At 37.8% G+C, this 21,312-nt stretch overlaps 1 protein-coding gene across 2 annotated transcripts in view; it reads right to left on the minus strand.

Annotated features, from left to right (window-relative positions):
* LOC150108049 (LIM domain transcription factor LMO4.2-like) overlaps window positions 1-21,312 on the minus strand; it is a 120,841-nt gene that overhangs the window by 41,958 nt on the left and 57,571 nt on the right. The gene's annotated exons all lie outside the window — the stretch shown is intronic.

Here is a 21,312-nt window from a genome sequence, read left to right on the forward strand (position 1 = left end):
TGTCACTCTCGCATCATATAAAAAAGGTTTCTTCCATTCAAGACATTACTACTCACTTATTCCTAACAATAATAATTCCAAATAATTTAATCACCTCCTGGTAATATATTATATTACCAGGAGGTAATATATATATATATGCGTGTGTGTGTGTGTGTGTGTGTGTGTGTGTGTGTGTGTGTGTGTGTGTGTGTGTGTGTGTATATATAGCAAAAAGAAACTTTTGGTTTCTTGATTTCACTTCAGTAAACCTTTAGGTATTGAATATCTGCAGAGCCAAACAGTTGCTATTCAGCACTGCATGGTGGGGGGGGAAAGCTCGCTTTCTCCCTCTCTCTCTCTCTCTCTCTGAATTGAACGTGGCAAAAGTGGCAGACAGTGGGAAAACAGACATCTGTTTAGCAAGCACTTTGCAACGCCGCCATGCCATTTCGTATATCATTATAAGCACCCCGTTAGACCAGTATTCATTCTATGAATAAGTGTAGGCTGAAAGAACCACACGTATCGTTCACGAGGGCTTACGACATCTCTCCAACACAATAGCTGGACAATGCCAATGCGCTCTCGAATGGCTGGGTGCAATGATCAATGGACCAAGAAGAATGCGTCAATCTTGGAAATGGTATTAAAGTTTCGCTCCACGTAATGATGAACATTAAAGCAAAATTCTGTCTGATTATTGGAAAAGATTACAGCTGTCCGCTCTTTCCTCAAAATAAGCAACAAAAAATACTGTGGGGAATATCCGGGTGTAGTAAGTACTATTACATTAGAAAAGGTCCGCGCTCTCTCATTACTCTCCATAAAGCGGCTTCGTGATGAATAAATAATAAATATTGAGACTCACAACTACCAATCCACGTGAAGTAATAAACTCATTCTATCTATTATACAACAAAAGTAAAACATTTAGACATTTTGAATGTAATGATTAACTATTGTTTTTTTAATGATAAATAATATAGAATAATAGAGTAACTAGCTTCTTTAAAATACATTTCGCCAGAATGTTTTAAGTTATTAAAGTGGCTCTATTCGTCTGTTTGCTCATATATATATATCAGCGCCACTCTGGCTGGACATTTATCGATTCAGTTTGGCATGAGAATTCTTGAATATACACCCTCTGTCCAAAAAGAAACCGAACTTTTCAAAAAAAAAAAGAAACTAGTGGCGCCACCTGTTGTATCTTTTTGTTGTCGAAAGCGGCAACCTGCATTAATGTTGTGTCAACTGTTTATGACATTTGTTTCATTAGAAGCCGAGTTATAGTGCCAAGAGTGACAGTGTGTTTTGACGAAAGGTCGGTCGTCACGATATCCATGCCGTACGCTACGAATTCTCGCTATCAATCGCATCAAAACTTTGAGATAAAACACACCATTGACCGTTTCGCCAGGCGGAACGAATTCTTTGTGGATAATGCCCTTGGAATCGTAAAAACAAATCAGCATTGTCCTTACTTTTGACTTCTCCAAGCGACTTTTTTTCGGATGCCCCTCTTCTGGTGGTCTCCACTCAGCAGTCTGGCGTTTTGTTTCAGGCTCATACTCAAAACACCATGTTTCGTCACCAGTAACGATCGTTTCAATCTGAGTCCTTACAAGCGGTTTTAATGAGGTCCTTGCAGTGTTCAATGTTGTGCACAGTTGATTATGGAATCCCCAATTCACTTTCAATCAATCTCAAGGACGATTTCGGGTTTTCTTTGATGAAATCACGCACTTTTTGGATGTTAACTTCGCTCAGTCCAGTTTTTGGACGCCCTGCTTTTCGTCTTCCTCAAGCGTCTCACGACCACTCTGAAATCGCAAACCACTCGTAAACTTGAGTACGGGATAAGCATTCATTACCGTATGCTTTTTCGGTAAAACTTTTACCAAGTTTAACACAAAAGTCAATGGCAGCTCTCTGTTTGAAACTGATTTTCCGACCGTTCGTCAAAACACACTGTTCACTCTTGGCACTACAGCTTGGCTTCTAATGAAACAAATGTCATAAACAGTTGATACAACACTAATGAAGGTTGACGCTTTCGACAACAAAAAGACAAAACAGGTGGCGCCACTAGTTTCTTCTATTTTCGAAAAGTTCGGTTTCTTTTTGGTTAGAGGGTGTAAGTTCAACAGTACAACAGTTGGAAAGACTTGGTTTCGAATTCCGAGCTGAGATTCGGAATCCGGTTGGGAACACGAGAAACCTTTATAAAGGCTTTTCAACTATACGTAAGTGAGTTGTTCTAATATGGAGCTGGCAGCATTTTTCAAAACAGGCAAACCGGCTGCAGAACGGACGCAATTAACATGATTTTGTCTTCATAACTTTATGAAGCCTATTACGTTTGTTAATTTCAACTGTTCCAAACTGTCTGGATTGGAATACACGCCATTAACAAACCAACCGTCTGGGAATCAGTATTTCCCTCCACCCACCCACTGTAAGCCTGTAGCTTGATTAGAACTGACGCAACTAAAGCATCACGTGTCTATATGATATATCCGTAGTGTTCACCAAGTAGTTAATCTATCTAGGAAAAGGGGAAAAAAACCGTTTTCCATTTCTCCAGAGAGTTTATCCCTAAGTTTAAGGAATAAAAACCGCCTCCGTCTGAGACTGTTATGCTTGAGGGGTCCGAAACACATCCCTCATGTCTTCTGCTGAGATTCAATTTACAGTCCATAGCTATAAATGGGAGAGTGGGTTTTCATGAGCCAGTTTCCTTTTATTTGCAGAAAAAAATCACTGCAATGACAATATGTAGAGTGAGAGAAGGGACGAGTGTTACGCAGAAACTGCTGGAGCAATCGGCAAATCAATGTCATCCTTCAACTACACAATACGACTCCCCTCGCCTCTCTCTGTCGCACACCCGCACACTTACAGAGACAACTGACATGTGAAAATTCCTGAATAACACGTTCACAAGGAAGATGGATCAGACAAGGTTACTCCGTTATTTGCTCCCTGGTTTCTCCCCTACTATCCCGCTGGACGATTTCCCTTAACGTTATGTAGCCAATGATATACAATCATAAGGTGATAGCATGAGAGATCTTAGAGATCCGGTACCATCGCGAAACCCAATGGGAAGGGTGTTTAAACTCGCATTATAATGATTAAAGCTTTCCACTCGAGTGGGAGGACCGCCACCTATGATAGAAACTAATCAAACATATTGCTTTATCACAAACGATTACAGCAAGACCCAATTTAAACTTATTATAAAGCAAGGAGCAGGGAGAAAGAAAAATGGAATTAAGTCACATTAGAAACCGAATAAACACATTGTTTCATGCGGAAATGAAATTCAAAAATAAATATATATATATATATATCAATAAATACAAAACCCATAGGACTCAAAATTCACAGCATATACATTATAATCCCTTATTTTTTCTTGAATGGGTTCGATAAAGACAGTTATAGGGTTTGATTTCAAAAGTTACGTTCAAGTATTCCTTGTACATGTTTTAAGAATAAACAAGGGCATAATAACACGTTTGAACAGGAACATGAAAAATTAAGAAAAGATGATACATTCCAGAAATCAAAAGTACTGCAATCAAAGTATGAACATGGCGCGTGGAATTGTAAAAAATGACTTGTAAATCATGGCCATACTTTAATTCAGTTTATGTTTCGTATACTTCTTAATTTCTTAAGTCATGTTTCAACGTGTTCTGCGTGTACTGCCAATACTTTCGAAAGCGTCTGAAATTCACGTTGAAGTATTGCTAGTACATTTTTCCTAATACAGGTCTTTGCAGTTTATTCTTTGCAATCGAATGGTGGGTTAGCCGGACTCATAAGGCGATAGAGGTTTTTTTTTTTTTTTTTTTTCCCTTCCAGAAACTAGGATTTGTCGTACCTCAGAACAGGCAAACTTCGTGAACACAGTTCTACAAACATCAAATACTTGCCCTTGGACGAGTAGGATTCTTCCTTTTCCTTTCATTCATATGAATTAAACTATAATTTAGTTATCTGTAAGTCATTCATTGAAAAAAAATAAATAAATAAATTGGATTTTTGCCATAATTTTATCAAAACAACATGTTATGTCATTACAACAACGAAAATATCTAATAAAATCTATATAGAGGGTGTCTCCGAGGAGGAATCCATAAATTAGAGGGAATGAATTGTTGAGTGATTTTTATAATAATAAATATATCAACATTAACCTGCTTCCGAACAAGTGCGGAGATACGGCCATTGGTAACAGCAGTGCTTCCTGACTGGTTGTTAAAACTTGAACGAGAAGTACGCGGACGTGTACTTCCTGTGCGGTTTTTGTTACAGCGATACCAAAATCCTTTGAGGAATCGCAGTAGTGATTTCTTGATCGTAGTGTCCCGACTTATTATTATTATTATTAAAAAAATAACTTAAATACGGAGGTGTTATCCGGAAGGAGATTTGCGTGTCCGTTTAATATTATCAGAATCAAAGTACCCAACTTAAGATAAGCTGCTTGCCAACGTATTTCGATTTTTTTGTTCTGTTTGTTCTGGTCGGTTTGCATCTTTTTTAGGGATGAAAAACAGAGTTTTCGGAAAGAAAAGCTCTCCCACCTCTCTCTCTCTCTATGAGACGCAATTAATTGGACCATAATGTGTTACCCATTGGCGAGTGAGGAAAATTAGAACGTGCTTATACTGTAATTATTTTGCTAAATGAGTTACTGCTCCCTGTTAGAGGTGTTCCTTTATTAAAGAGGAGGCATATGCATTTCCAGCATCCTCGAACTTGAGTGTAAAGGATTAAGATCTTTCAACCTTAACCTTTTAAACTATAGTGTCTGAGATCACCCGTGGAAACGTTAATGTACGCGCAAAGGATTAGCGAAAAGAACACACTTTGCAGAAGAATGGAAGTTGCAGACCGCATTCGAAATCATTAGCTAATTATAGACTGTAGACTTATAGGCCGGGGGTGACTAAGCTTCATGTTGCTATGAGTCACATACACGAATCTCAAAGCCTAAAGAGCCGCATTTTTAAATGAACAATTTTTTTTTAAAAATTAATAGTGAATTAATTACTGAATTTGCATTTGTTTTGCCAGGCTTTTAAAGTTTGGCTTGTAGTTTGTTAGGGCAGTACGTAGCAGATCCTTAAGATGCTGATATGCGAGTTGTGCAGGGTGCTTTGATTTGATAAATTTCATACACGAGTACAGGAATGGTTGTACTAAAAATCGAAATACGTTGGCAAGCAGCTTATCTTAAGTTGGGTACTTTGATTCTGATAATAATATTAAACGGACACGCAAAATCAATTAAAAAACGAAATAAGGTAGTAGACAAACCGTAAAATTACTTGATTCAGCATTTCACACAAAATGGTTGTACGTCAACTACTGTAGCTTAACTGCCAGCCACGTGGATGGAAACAGTAAATTGCGTAGATCACGTGACGACGTCGGGGGGGGGGGCAAGCAGCGATAAAATAAAAAGAAAATGCAGACGGTGTCAAATGTACTGAGCTTTTCTGTAATTATAGATTCATTTTATATTAGAAGGAATATTTCACTTCGAACTGACTTAACAGCACGGAGCCGCACTGAAAGTGCCAAAGAGCCGCATGCGGCTATTCATAAAAACAAAAGATATATAATCAAGCAGAGAATTTAAATATTTCATTATGTACTTGAATACATAGAAAAATAATGTTAAGGTGTCTATGTTAACTGTAAAAGCCTGAAAAGTGGTAAATCCATTTACCATAGTGAGGTGGTAAAAGTCCGAAAAATGCTTGTGAACGCTTCCATTTCGGGCTTTTACCAAACCATTTCGGTAAATGCCAGCATTTACCAACACCAATTGGTAAAAGCCCGAGTACAATGCGAGTATAGACGGGTGTGAGCGGCTACGATCTAGAATCAGCTTGTTTTTGTGCTAATATATTTGACGTTTTTTTTTTAATTTTCTTCATAAAAATGAATACACAGTGAATCAGAAGGTTAGGTTACGTTAGGAATCTAACGATGTATACCACTTTGTTATATCTGCCTGTCAACCATTCCCTGATCCACGTCAAGAGTTTATATTTCAATCCCATATTCTCCAATTTATGCAACAGCCTTTCGTGTTGTATCCTATCAAAATGCCTGGGAAAAAATCCAACATTATCATAGTGTATCCATTCCCTTTATCCAACTCGGCCGTAACATTGTTATAAAATATGAGCAAATTGCTAAAACATGACCTTCCTTTAATAAACCCATGTTGTTCCTTGTAAAGTTTAGTTGGTTTGTTTACTCATTTCTGTATGCGAGTTCTTACCAACTTTTCTAAAATCATGAGTGTGTGTGTGTGTGTGTGTGTGTGTGTGTGTGTGTGTGTGTGTGTGTGTGTGTGTGTGTGTTGTTATACCAATGCAATTGAATGTTGCCACTTGTCATGAGTTGAGCATTTTTTTCTGTATCCGATGCCAGTATTACAAACAGCTGTTACAGATATTTTCTGGAACTGAAAATTTGAAAGTGGATGTTAGGAGAAAAAAGCTAATTGTTTTTTCTTTTGGTTGTGCAGTATAGCATCTGTTGAGGTTGCAAAGTTTTTTTAACGGTATAGAGACATTTTTATTCTAGTCTTCGGAAACAACAGACAGTAAAAAAATATCTATTCCTGAATAAAAATGAATCCCATCATTACAGGTGGGTAATAAACGACTGGAAAAGAAACTAGCCAACCAGTTACAAAGAGCAGGACGTAAAGCAGGAGTGATAGTTTGCTAAGCAGGTGAGTATGCCAGACTCGATCCAGGAAATGACAAGAGTTATCCAAAGGTGATGGAAGGTCGTGGGTGTTCAAGAGCCTGCTAGAACCATTAATGATGATGAGAACGGAGTAGTCAAGTTCACTTATGATGGCTTTCTCCATAATTAAGCGAGACAGTAAATTAAATTAATTTAATAATTTTGTTTATGCTTTTGTTATACAAAATCAATAAATCCTACAATGCCTTATTGTTCTACAAAGTGAGGAGGCAAAGTTGCGAGCTCAAGAAACTCGAGTTTCAGGGAAAAATCCTACTTGCTGCGTCAAAGGCCGACTAGTTTATGAACCGGATAAAAAAAAAAGGCCTAAAAACCTGTCTGTAGTCGGTAACTGTTATTAATTTAATTTTTTAAACAGCTCTGTTTAACTTATTACTGATGACAGCACAAATTTAGCGTACCTCATTTCGTTTTCTGTTGAATTATACTGAGCAGGTTTTAAAATTTTGACTTTTCACATGCACATAAATGTATCACTTTTAATTATTATGAAATTAATTATATTAGCAGTCTCTTAACTTATAATTAAAACGTACCTGCTTAACTGAACTTATTTTAATGTCCATTTTTAAGAAGGCATGAAAGTACTTCAACTTCATTGGTATCAACTAAAAGTACTTTCATTTGCTAAGACGTAGAGAGTAAAAACAAGTAAAGAAATTATTGTAGATAATAAAAAAAGTGCGTTCCGTAAGAGCATTCTTGTATCCTGACACTATTCGTTATCTGAGTTAGCCAGATCTCATAAGGTGGTAGAGGATTTTTCATTCCGAAAAACAGACAAACCGGCTAGAAGAACACACGCAATTAAGAGACAATAATATATTGGTCTCACAGCCTTCGGCCATAACTTTAATGCGCCCATAATTATCACAAAATTGAATCTAGAAATATTTACAGGTGTGATTCGTAAACTGCAGATTTATCTTTGTAAAGTGCTTTTTTTTTTTTTTTTTTTTTTTTTTTTATGTTGGGCCCATATACAGGAGGTTGGCTGGTTAACCTATAGTACGTTAGTACCGTATATGGGTGATGGTCAGTGAAAGGAGAAACTTGTTTACATTTGATTTGAACGCCTGTATATTGTATTCCTTGGGAAATACTTCAGGGGGAAGACTGTTCCACAGTACTGCATTAGTAGGGATGAATGAGGAGGAGAAGAAACTTGTTCTGTGGGTTTCAAGGTGTACTGTAAAAGGATGTTGGGCGGCAGCTGTACGTGTTCCAATGGGCTTGGTACAGGGTGGGGGGGGGGATTATTGATGCTGTTTCAGATGAACCTTTCCCGTGAAAATATTTATAGAATATACAGATTGCAGAGACCAAGCGTCTATGTGAAAGTGGGGAGAGCGAGTTGATGAGGGACGGGTCATTTATTAGTCTGATTGCTCTCCTCTGTATTGAGTCGAGCATTTTGAGGGAGCTTTTTGGAGCCCCACTCCAGATGTGAGAGCAGTATTCGAAAGCTGGGCGGATTTGTGACTTGTATAGTGTTAACAGCTGTTTAGAGGTGAAGTAGCGTCTTGAGCGAAAGAGAAAGCCTAGTTTTTTGGAAGCTGAGGATGCAATGGTTGTGATGTGTTTATGCCAGGAGAGGCTTGATGTCACGGTAATTCCGAGAAGAGAAATTTCGTCTTGTCTGGGAATTTGAGTGTCATCGAAAACAATGCTGGGGAAAATGGCTCTTTTTTGTGTGAAATAAGACAGAACTGGGTTTTACTAGCATTGAAGTTGACAAGGTTGTCTGAGCCCCATCGGAGGATGGCTTGGAGGTCGGAATTAAGGGCAGTGGTAGTTGATGCTCTGTGGGTTGAAGTGAGTTGTGTAGGGTGGGGTTTGTTAAATGAAAGGGAGGAATGTAGTCTGCTGTATCTGCAAAACTGTATTGGGTTAGAGGTCAACTGAAGTAGGTCATTGATATATAGAAGGAAGAAGGTCGGTGAGAGAACTGAGCCTTGAGGGAATCCGGCATTAGTTGGATGGTGAGAGAATGCATACTTTATTATTATTATTATTCCGTGACACCTCCAGGAAGCCCAAGGACTCATTGCGGGATGGCACACGTAACTTATTCCGGAATCCCGGTGAATTTTTTCTAAAATTTGATATTTTTGGGATATCTGGGTTGTGCCGTGGTTTGTTACTAGTCGAACGAAATGCTCTTGACAACTGTAGAACGATTTAGTTAGTCATTGTGTAGATCAGAGGTCTCAAATGCAGCAAAGAGCCAGTCAATTAGATGTATATCAGACGCGGGCCGTATTCAATATTATGCTGTGAACCAAAACATAAACTAAAAAAAAAAGAAAAGCTCTAACAAAGGCCCTTTTGTTGCCGGGCCTTTACAACTTACGTAAACAGTTACACCACCATTTAAATTTATAACCATTTTTATTTTTAAATTTTAAAAATATAAAAAGTTTAGAAAATATAAGTTCAATTACATTTTATTCATACTTTAAGAAAATTATTTAAATACATAATCTTGACTTACAAAAATAAAGATTTTTATCTACGAATCCTACAAAAACACACTAAAATGTTTTTTTTTTTTTTTTTTTTTTTTTTTTTAAATAGAAACTGATTTGAATATAATCAAAACCAGAATGTTGGTTTTGACAAGACTATATAATGTCTTGTCAAAACCAACTCTACTATACGGAAGCGGAACATGGACCATGAAAAGGAAAGATGAAAAACGAATTCAAACAGCAGAAATGAAGTTCCTCAGAAAAACAGCTGGATATACCAAGTGGGACCACAAAACAAATGAAGAAATCTTACAATCCCTGAAAATAAAACCAGTTAATTACTACATAAGACAGTATAAACAAAAATGGCTAGAACATTTAAATCGAATGGACAACAGCAAACTACCAAAAATATTATACAGATACAAAATAAGTGGGAAAAGAAGAATCGGAAGACCAAGAAAGAGATGGCATGAGACCGGAACAGGCCACTTGGCCTAAATTCCATGTTAGGAAGAAGATCTGCGAATCCTTTTTATAATTTGATTTTGATCCTGAAACCTGATATCTTTCCCTCTGTACTAACATGCCAATATCTGCTTTTCGTTTCGTGTTCCAGTATGAAGTATTGCATTTAATCTAGAATCTTTTATCCGTGAGCGGAACTTTGACTTATTAAGTTTCATAATTGAAAATAATTGCTCACGTACATAGGTGCTTCCAAAGATTGACAACATTTCTGCACAATAAATTTTATATTTGGGATATTTACTGCCGAAGGTATTTATAAAAATTTGATATGCCAACTTCGTTATATTTATTTTTTTGATGACAGAAACATGGTACTAAGAAGTATAGTAATAAGTTTTACTTTTTGTTTAAATCTGTCATAAAGCATTTAGAAGTTTGATTTTTTTTTTCTGTTTTAATTCCCGCAGGATGTTAGAAACATTGATTTTTAGAAAAGAAATCATTAAGGTCGCGGGCCGCCAGTTTGCGACCCCTGGTGTAGATTGTTCTGATGTGATTTCACAATAAGTTCCAAGAACGGAATTTACTTTAAAAAAAAAAAAAAAAAAAACCTCACATACTGAAAATTTCGGAAAATGCTAATATGCTAATGAAATCATGAGGAAAAATAAAACGTATGTCTGAATGAATGCCAGGAAGTCAATGTGGTTTCATTGCTCATCAAACGTGAGAGCGAACAACAAATCTTTCTTCTTTAGGAATAAAATGATTATTCCTAAGATGGCCAACCAAACATACAACAGCTTCCGCTCACTGCTGTCTTTTCCGTAAGCCAATTGCTTGAAACGTTTTGTTCCTGACCAATACTATGAGGCCACATTATTGTGCCTGTAAATTGCTTGTGTCCTTCTAACCGGTTTACCTCTTTTGTGGAGCTTTTGAGAAAAAAAAATCCTGCTACATCCACGTGATACCGACTAACTCACCTTCAGATGAAAAGTCCTTCGCGTCCTAAATGGAATTCGAACCCAGGTCTTTTCAACCAAAAGGCATTATCGATAATGACTGAACTACGAAGGCTCTTCTGAACACGAGACAAGTTTAAATAGCAGAAAATATTCAAAGGAATCATTAACGGTAGTAAATGCTTTCCTTCAATCAAAGTTCTAACGCTCTGTTCATACAGAAAAGATCCGGCGGATTCGTGGTATTTATCTCAATAGGTCCAAGAGAAGTAATTTTAAGAATAATACATTTCCAAAACGTTCTAGCTACATCTGATGTTCCTGAAAATAACAGACCACAAATTCGGCAATTTCCTTCAAGTTTTTGTACGTTGGATTGCCATAACAATTAGTTACCTTAAACCGCTGTGCAAACAAGGAACGTATTTAGGTGACCAGCAGTGAACACGGTTAAAAACTATTTATTCAATCCATTTTAAATTGTGAGTGAATTCTGAAGAGATATTTACAATAACAGTGAACATCTGAATACATGATATGCAAATAATGCAAGCCACTTAGTAATACAAAGGAATCAACTGGCACTGGTAGTATAAATGGCACGATGCATTTTAGATTACAAGAGAAAATAGGTAGTTGGACACCACATTGCAAATTTGAGTGTTTGACGAATGTAGAAAGTTCTCGCGTCCTCAGAAACCACTAGATGAAACGCAAATGGAAAACAAAATGCCATTAGGTTTCTTTTCGTAGACGTTCCCACTTGTTAGCAGCTGTCTGGACGGACTTATTCGGATATTAGTATTGAAGTAGGGGTGCTTAAGGGTCAAAGCTGTATAACTGAGAGGTGACCTCCACATAGCCTTTCAAGGAAAGCGGAGAACCGAACAGGGCTTCTGACCTAATGTCCAATCCTCACCTTCTCGTGATGCACCCTGTTCGGTATCTACTTGGATACTGAACGAAAGATGATGGGCTGGTAATTTGGGATTTAGCCGACCAAATTGTATTCTTATTGGTTAAACCAAAATAAAAAATGATGGTACAACATGACAAAATTTCATGCCGGCTGGGGCGTCGCCCGGTTAAACACGGCTCCCGTTGTTTTCGCCAAGGAACCAGGGCGAACAGCGAAAGTCAGCTACTGGAACAAATCGGAAAACACACCCCAACTCAACATCACCAGAGTTAAAGATCGGTACTATCAACATAAGAAGCTTGAACGGCAAAGAAATGGAGCTAGCTGAGGAATTAGATAAGTACCATATCGACATAATAGGGGTGACTGAAACAAAAAAGACAAAAACTGGTGAGATCTTTCTGAGCAATAAATACAAAATGTTATATTCAGGCAATGACAATCAAGGAAAAGAAGGAGTAGCCATAGTATTCAACACAAAATACGAGGCTAATCTTCTTGAATGGCAGGCAGTCTCAAGTAGAGTAATGTGGGCAAATATGAGAATGGGGAACTGGTCAATGAGACTTATTTGTGCCTATGGTCCCACAGAAGGTTCTACTAAGGTAAAAGTGGAGGAATTTTTTGAGGCTTTAGAAAAAGCAACTGACACAATGAAGAAGGAAAAGTTGGTGCTTGTTGGGGATCTAAATAGCAGAGTAGGAAATGATTGCGAAACATACGAAAATATTTTGGGAAAATTGGGAGAAAAGAGCAAAGCTAATAATAATGGCAAATATCTGTTGGATTTCTGCTCAGGACATGGACTGGTTATTACTAACACCATGTTCCAACATAAAAATGTGCATAAATTCACATGGAGAGAAGAGGCAAGAAATCAGAAAAGTCTCATTGACTATGTTATTGTTGATTGTGATGTTTTCTCCCTGGTGCAGGACACCAGAGTGTACAGAGGATTTGAAATTGGAAGTGATCACTATTTAGTCTTGAGCAGGATAAAATTGAATTTCATATTGAAAAGAAGAGCATGTAAGAAGGTTTTAAAGCAAATAAAAGTTGAGCAGCTCTCAGATGTGAACTGTAGACTAAAATACACAAAGATTATTGAAGAAAAAATGAAAGAGTTTGAGAACAGGAATCAAACCTTGGCGATTCAGTGGCAGGCTTTGAAAAAAGCACTGATTGATTCAGCTAGAGAGGCATGTGGTGAAGTTGTCTGCAAGGAGAGAAAAATTAGAACTCCATGGTGGACACAGGAAGTTAAAGAGGCAGTGAAGGAAAATAAGAAAGCATATCAAAAGTTCCTGGCAATTAAGTCAGCTTGTGCTCTTAGAGAATACAGAGACAAATGCAAGAATGCTAAACACTGTGTAAAACTAGCTAAACAAAAGTCATGGGAGGACTTTGGCAAGAATATAGAAAATAAATATCAAGAAGGTGGCAAAATATTCTGGAGGTTGTTGAAGCTTAGGAATGGAGGAACGAGTGCTGTAAAAGGAGTTAGAGATGATAAAGGTGACATGAAAACGGGAGAAAAAGATATCCTTGAAGTATGGAGTAATTACTTTGAAAAACTGCTAAATGAAATAAGCAGTGACGACAGCACAGTGGTAAAAAACACTGACCAGCCATGCAGTCAGGAATACATATCCATACTTGAAGTAGAAAAAGCCATCAAAGGCTTGAAATGTGGAAAGGCAGAAGGAGTAGATGATATTTGACCAGAAATGCTGAAGTATGGTGGTATAAAAGTCTTACAGCGGCTGCACACTGCATAGTTCAGAAAGCCTGGACAGAGGGACGAATTCCCGATGATTGGAGTAGAGCTCATAGTACCCATATATAAAAAGGGAAATAAAACTGCATGTGAGAATTACAGAGGTATTTCCCTACTGAGTGTTCCTGGCAAGATCTATGCAAGTCTACTTGAGAAACGGTTGAGAAGAATTGTGGAAGAAAAGCTTGGTGAATAACAAGCTGGATTCAGGCCAAATAGAGGCTGTCAGGATCAGATCTTCACTTTACGACAAATAGTCGAGAAAGCCTGGGAATATAACAAAGATCTGTATTTAAGTTTTGTCGATTTGGAAAAGGCATATGACAAGGTGCCAAGAGAGAAGCTATTCAATACGCTACAGTTATATGGTGTCAATGGGACATTATATTAAGCAATACTTAGTCTTTATTTGAGTTGTAAGTCAGCAGTTAGAATTGAAGGAAGTACAGGAAGATGGTTTAATGTTAAATCTGGTGTGAGACAAGGATGTACATTATCCCCTCTGTTATTCATTATCTATACAGATCACATTATGAAGGAAAGTGGTATTAAACATAATATCAGAATTGGAGGTGTTAATGTCAGCTCTTTGCTTTATGCGGATGGTGTTATACTTCTAAATAAATCCACTACAAGTCTGCAAGATTCTCTGACTAAATTGATTAACTGTTGTAATACATATGGTATGAAGGTCAGCAATAAAAAGACAAAGACAATGAAAATAGGCAGAATCATTGAAAATGTCAACTGTGTTATGAATGGAGAACCTGTGGAACAAGTAAAACATTTCAGCTACTTAGGCACAATTTTTAGTGAAGATGGTAAATTAAATATAGAAATAGATAACAGAATCAGCAGAGCTGGTATGGTGGAAAGTCAATTGAATAAATTCATATGGAATAAGAGAGAAATTAGTTGAACACTACATTAGCTGTATACAAGACAGTGTTCAAACCAGTTTTAACTTATGGATCTGAGAGCTGGGTCAGAAGTAAAACACTTGACCAAAGACTAGAGACCGCAGATATGAGAGTCCTGAGAAAGATTAGAGGCGTGAACAGATAGCATCAATGGCAATATCATATTAAAAACGAGGATATTAGGAAAGAACTTGACATTGTCAGCATCCAGGAATGCGTTAGCAGAGCTAATCTCAGGTGGTATGGTCACTTAAACAGAATGGGCGAGGAAAGATTAGCAAAACAAGTGTTCTCTGCCAGGTTAGCAGGAAAACGAACCAGAGGAAGACCAAGGTATAGGTGGATTGATACAGTACAAAGAGATACGGTACAAAGCCTTAGACGATAGAAATATAAGATCTGATAATGTTGGAGTCTTGACAAGTAACAGACTGATTTGGAGGAAAATTGTAGATAGGAAGTTAGTAATGATGTAAATTTTTTTTCATGTAGTACTATCATATCCTGTACACCTCTTGAGGGTACATGGCAGGAATTTGATGATGATGACCAACTGACTATCATATTATTATAGAAAGGAACTTAAGTGTGTTTAACGTAATGTCGGACAAAATCTTAGATGCAGGAGGACGGAAGTTTAGGATACGGCAGCATGTAGAATTTCGCGGATAAACAATCCACAAGTCAATGATCAGAAACATTAATTCTCAAAAAACACTGTAATAGCGCTGTGTCCACAAAGGCGGGATGTTGAAGAAATGGAAGCGTATGATAGTGAAAATGCGTTAGTACATGGATCCTTTATATCAAGGTATTGGCGATTAGCGCGCTGAACCGTGATGGTCTACATGCTCAGCAAGAACTCAGATTATACTCTTTTGTACATTAAGTTATGGAATCCCGAGAAGTAGTACATGATATTTAAATGAGCGTACTAGACATGTAGAATAAGTAATTACATTACTTATTCTACACATTTCTCTTTTCTTATTTCATAATAGGGTTTCTACACTAAACTGCGAAGCTTCGAGACCCTACAGTCAAGCATCCGGAAAAGTCCCTTGGTGACGTCATTGGTTTGAAGACAGTAAAATGATATTGATGGAATCTGTTCAGAATTCCTGTTTAATCTACTCCCTTAGTGAAACATTATGCGATGAAATTCATCTGAAACGATTACTCTGTTTATTACAGGCGTGAAATGGCTTCAAAAAGTTCCTTATAATGCCTGTGCTTTCTTGCGGCAACTTTATTTAACACTGGATCTGCAAAAGATTGATTTTCACTTAGTCCATCTTCGGTGTAGGATTTTTCTCTCTAAAGAAGTTCGAGTTTTTAATCTCACACATCAGCAAAACAGACACTATACATACAAATAAATACTAGTTAGGGTTAGGAACATCGCTTCTTATACGGCAGTGGTCTTTATATGACTGTAGTTCTTCGGACACCGAGGGCTTTCGAAAGTAGCAAAACACACCTTCAATGTAGCATTTGCCACCTGCCCACAGTTGAACTCTAACATCTCGCTCGTTGTTTATAAAGTTAGTGGCCTTGTGCGGTCCCATTTCTATTAGTGGGCCACCAGAACCTAAGTTTATATATTAAGTGCTCATATTCCAAAACGTCGTGTATATTATCATATATTTACATCGGGATCCCTGTAGAAAGCAGGCGATTTAGCCATGCACAATTAATAGCCATAACACTCGTGTATGCTTCACAGCCTTTTTTCCTTCTACTATAATTTCAACCTAAGCCTGCCACCTCTATTACTATATATATATACCAATGCTACTGCTCCATCAGAAATTATGTCTTTGTCTGTAACTTAATGTGCTATAATGTTCCAATAATAATTTTGACTTCAGTACGAAAACGGGTACTAGAAGTGTAGCTACAAATATCATGGAAACTACCGCCCTGCTGGGTTTTCACATACAATGTCCAGAGCTTTTACCAAGAATGGGTCAACATGCATACGCCGGTTAGTCACTCTGGCTGGATACAACTTCTTGATGTTTGAAGACAAATGGAGTTTACAAGAATCGCGCACTTTAACAGATGGTCACATCGATCAGATAACAACGCAATACAATACACAGTAACCTATTTTAGATTGGCGTGTTTGGAGATTAAAAAAAAATTCCTAATACAGGTTCTTCATATCCTATACGGGATTCAGATCTGAGTCTTTCCAACCAAAGGGCATAATCATTAACGACTGAGCTTTAGAGGATCCACAGTGTTCTGCAAAAGATAATATCGGAACACTCAAACATTCGGCGGATAATGTAACAGCAATGACACAGTTTCATACAGTTGGTCTATCAGTAAAAGTGACTAACAAGGCATTGGTTACAAATGAAATTAAACTGACTCCAAGAGACACTTTCTGCCTTCGAGCGCGTATGTTAATGGTAAAGAAAACCTGGGTGATTTCAACCAGAGGATACTAACACTGGCCAAATCGGCCAGTACGAGTATCTCAAAAATCTAGGATGGTCGTACAACGGTGTCCCACTATACTAAGAATGCTGTGATAAGCAGAAAAACTAAATCAGGTCGAGAATGTGGCTCGAGACAGTTGATCCATGCCTGTACGAAAGAATGACACTACAGGAAAGATTCGAATGGCATTATGAATCCCGGTTCCTATTTTTTGATATGGACATAGATATGGAAGCACGAAGCCATGTCCTCACGTGCTTGGCTGTAAGAATGCAAGGCAAGGAAATGATAGTGTAGGACATTCCTCAGTACCTCTTAATACCAGCAGGATAAGAACTGAACGGTGTGGCCTACATGAACATTGGTGCCCACACAATACATTCATTTATGTTGAACATTTACCTTGCATGTGAGAGAGATAGAAGAATAAGCCATATCACATGGCAAATGTTGTCCAGGAACAGATACAAGAAGACAATGGTGATTTTACTTTTAATGAATTAATTCCTCAGTGAATCGCATTGCCATCAACTGGTTCTAGTGGAAATGAGTGTTCGTGAAAGGGACCTACCGCCAGCTCATCTGATTGAACTACAGGAATTTACCATGGCTTTGGACAGATACTTCAGGAGTAAGGGCTCTAGAACCTTTCGCAGTCGATGTCTCGTTGCATGGAAGCTGTTCGCAGGATTCATCGTGGTTCATCAACACGCTACTGGACAGATATCTCTAATAAACTGGCCATTCATAAATCTGAATTATTGAATTAAAGTCGTTAGTTACTAACAATTAACTGCATGATTACACATCTCACATTCATTTCTTAATAAATGCATCATCATAATTTTTATGCAAGATTCAGTAAATACAGGAAACAAAATGTGGAAAAGAAAAAGTACACAGCACAGTACCATACGGAAGACAGTTAAGATTCAAACCATGGGATACGGTATATCAATCCAAGTTTTTAGGAAGATTGTTAGTTTGGCATTCAGCGACAACATTATTACCTAAGGTTTCTCATTACCTTGAGCAATGAACTGAATAAATACTCGCTGCAATCCAAATAGTTAGTCATTGTTAGGATGTGCTTCCTCGGCATACTGTTATAATTGAGAAAGGTTACTTCAAGTCTTATTTTTGAAACAGACATTCAAGTAATCTTTTAAGTATGCAAAATATCATTAAGTGAACTGTTTCCTCTTCTCATATCAGAAGTTTAATCTTCTGTTTGTTATCGAGTACAGTATTTATTTACAGGAAGGTCAGTATTATATGTTTAGTAATCTGTCATGCGTTGTAAGAATGGCCAGTTGGTAATATTTCTAATGCTTTAGACGCTTGCAATATTCAATGTTAAGTGTGTAGAATTTTCGTGTACAGTAATTAGGTTGTGTAGATTTATTTTGCAGTCACCTTGCCAACTTCTATGTACTGTATTGTGATACTCAGTAATCCCAAGAGTAATATAAGGTGCACATAAATTTGCATTTGTAAATACAACATCTTTAGGAGTTCTTTTTTCTTTCTTTCTTAAAATTAACCCGCGTGATACTACCGAAAGTTTCACAAAACATTCGTGGAATATGTCTCGAGAGGCAGATATGACAACGATTTTTGTCTAACCTGCGAAAACTAGATTGCTACCCTGGTTATATATTTTTTGTTTCTTTGTTTCTAAATAGCAATCTTTTTAGATTGTAATTGTAGTTTCTGGGAAGCACTGATGTTTCATAAGACGGAAATCTAATTGCTACTCGAGTATGAACACAGCACGGCGTCCAATTCAACTGAACAGTGATCATTGAAGCACAAATATTAACCGACATCCTTCATAACTGAACAAAATTTGAAATGAGATCTTCACATAAATATTCAAAGTTCCTTTGTAATTATTATCTTTATCATTATGGACGCCTGTGTAGCCGTATGGAAATAGCACTTGCACTAGCTCGTTCGAAGAAACGCCATTATAGATTTGATTCTATTCACCAAATAGAAGTGAACTTTTTTCTAAGCCTTTCTTCAGCTGGCTCCTTAATTTGTTGATCTTTGGCATGGGCCAGTTGGGTTTCTCTTTCTGGAAACTCTGGTTTATAAACCACGGCTCAAAAAAAACAATCGATGGTATAACTCACATTATTTCAGATCTAATATATACCTGTTGGGGTTTAGGAACACTACATGGAAGAACTTGCCCAACATAATCTCTCCCCTGAAAGTATGAAAGAGATGGCTTAAGGAGCTAAAGAAGTTACTAGGGTCGTCTTTTAGAATGTGGTAAAATACGAATTATTATAACGAATATGAGGGCAAATCAAATTTATCCTGGATGGCAGATTTAATTTTCAAAGGCTTAGAACTTTTTTCCAACGATTTTTCACCTATTCAATGCATCTCTTGCAGATACCTTGGTCGTATTCAGTTGTACATCTACAACGTCCTTTCCCCTTCAGAATGCTTGTTAGCCTAGGGAAGAGAAAGAAGTCGCAAGGAACCAAATATGGCAAAGCATGTGGAAAAGGTACATGCTATAAGACCATTTGAAACCTTCTTTAGAACAAACTCATCTCAAACAAGTTAGAAGAAAGTTCGACAGACGGCTTAATTGTGGGAAGATAGATTCTCCCCTGTGTACCAGATCATTTGTTACATGAAGCGATCAACAACGCCTTGTCTATTTTAATAATGCAGATATTGCATTAGATTCAGATAATGCAGATACAACATTGAGAAATATTTTGGAATGACTCAGCATTGTTTTACCAATATATCTCATGCATTTTTGTGCCTCTAACAAATTTGTTGCAGAACTTGATTGAAACACGATGATCCTATAAAACATCCATTTCAAAATTCAACGGAAATAAAATGTGCTTTTATTTAAGATCACTTTATTGCTGAGTGATCGCATCTTTTCTCCGGTAGGTTGCGTCAAGAGATGTCAAATATTCTTCACGGATATTTGCCACTTCTATCCTATTAGTAGTCTCCTGTGGATACTTTTCAGTATCGTTTCATGTTTTTTTTTTTAATATAGGGGTTCTCGACACTAAAACCTTAAAGATCGTGGTTTCTCCTGCACCTAAATGAGTACGGAATGTATATAAATCAACAGGTTTATAGAACAGTATCATCCCAACGTCAATCCCCACAGAATTTCTTCAACAGTTTATTTATATTCGGGTAGTACAAGTGCCGATACTGTCAAATATCTGACTAATCACAACACAAGTTTCACAATTGATTTATTTGTGTATGTGTGCGCGCGCTGGTTTCTACGACTTTGTCCAATACAAAGTGTCAGTTTAAGCACTGGCTCTTTGAGTTTACAGTATTTCAACGTCCTAACCCTTTCTGAGCGCTTTCGTCTCTCTGTAGCACAGCTCCTTATCGCGTAGAAGCAGAAGCAAAGCAGGTCTCTCACATATTACATTCTGGCTGCCCTCACGTTACTCACATGTCAAACATACCCCCTTATATCCACGGACAGTTTCAGCCCCTAGTGTTGCTGTCTGCTTGGTATTATTGGACTGCCGCTTCGGGAAACGTCCGCCGTTTGAAAGGAGGGCGCTCCTCCCGAATGCTACTGCTACGACACTAAGGACTTGACAGCACGCAAACCCGAAGGTCCCAGCCTTTAAATGCGTCCGTTGCCGACAAGCGTTGTTAAGGGGGTGGTTTCGTTGGCACGTGGTCACCATTAATATTAATCCGCCAGAATCATTCTCGAAAACCTGGCCGTCGACTTTTTTTTTTTTTTTTTTTTTTTTTACTTCCCCCTAATATTAGCGACGTCTTTAATATCCGCCCTATATTGAACATGGCAGCCTCAATAGACGGCACGTATTACGTGCCGCAAACAAATGTCGGCCTCGAAACAGATGGATATGTTCAGATGTCTGTGTATTATTAGCCTATTCAGTTCGGGTCGGTATATATATTGCATTTTTCATATGTCTGCTACTGCTATAACACAGCTGGAACCGTTTCGGAGTAGAGGGAGGGGAACTGGAGGGGTCAGAAGAAAGAAAGAGAGAGAGAGAGAGCAGAAACAGACATAATTGCCTTCCAGCGTTGCTCTCTCTGCTTCCGCAATATTTGCCGAGGTATTTGGTGGACACTACCTTCCCCTTAACCCTCCCCCCACCAATACGACTACTCCGCTCCCGGACAAGCGGCAGAGCTGCCTTCAGGTCGAGACTCCGGGATGGACAGAATGATACCAAGACCACTGTAACGTATCTAACGCGTTTCTGTTGAAAGATCGGCATCCGTACAATATGGGCGAAGAAGGAAGGTTAGCGTACATGAAAGTGGATGGAGCAGCCGAACGATGCTTGCCGCCATATTCGCGACTATGACTTCTTTTTCAGGGCGCTGCCACTTTCATTTTGTTTGGACTTTCATCGTCTTTTTTCTTTGTTTTTTTTTTTTTATTTTAGAAAGTTCAAAACTTTTTATTTTATCTGAAGGCGGGGGGTATGAAGACATTTATTAGTACAGCCATTTGATATATTATTTTCAGTACCTACGCGTCCTGCCATCT

The sequence above is a fragment of the Typopeltis vanoorti genome, chromosome 3 (assembly GCF_054136105.1).
Source record: "Typopeltis vanoorti isolate ZY-2024b chromosome 3, IOZ_Tvanoo_1.0, whole genome shotgun sequence".
NCBI lineage: Eukaryota > Metazoa > Arthropoda > Arachnida > Uropygi > Thelyphonidae > Typopeltis > Typopeltis vanoorti.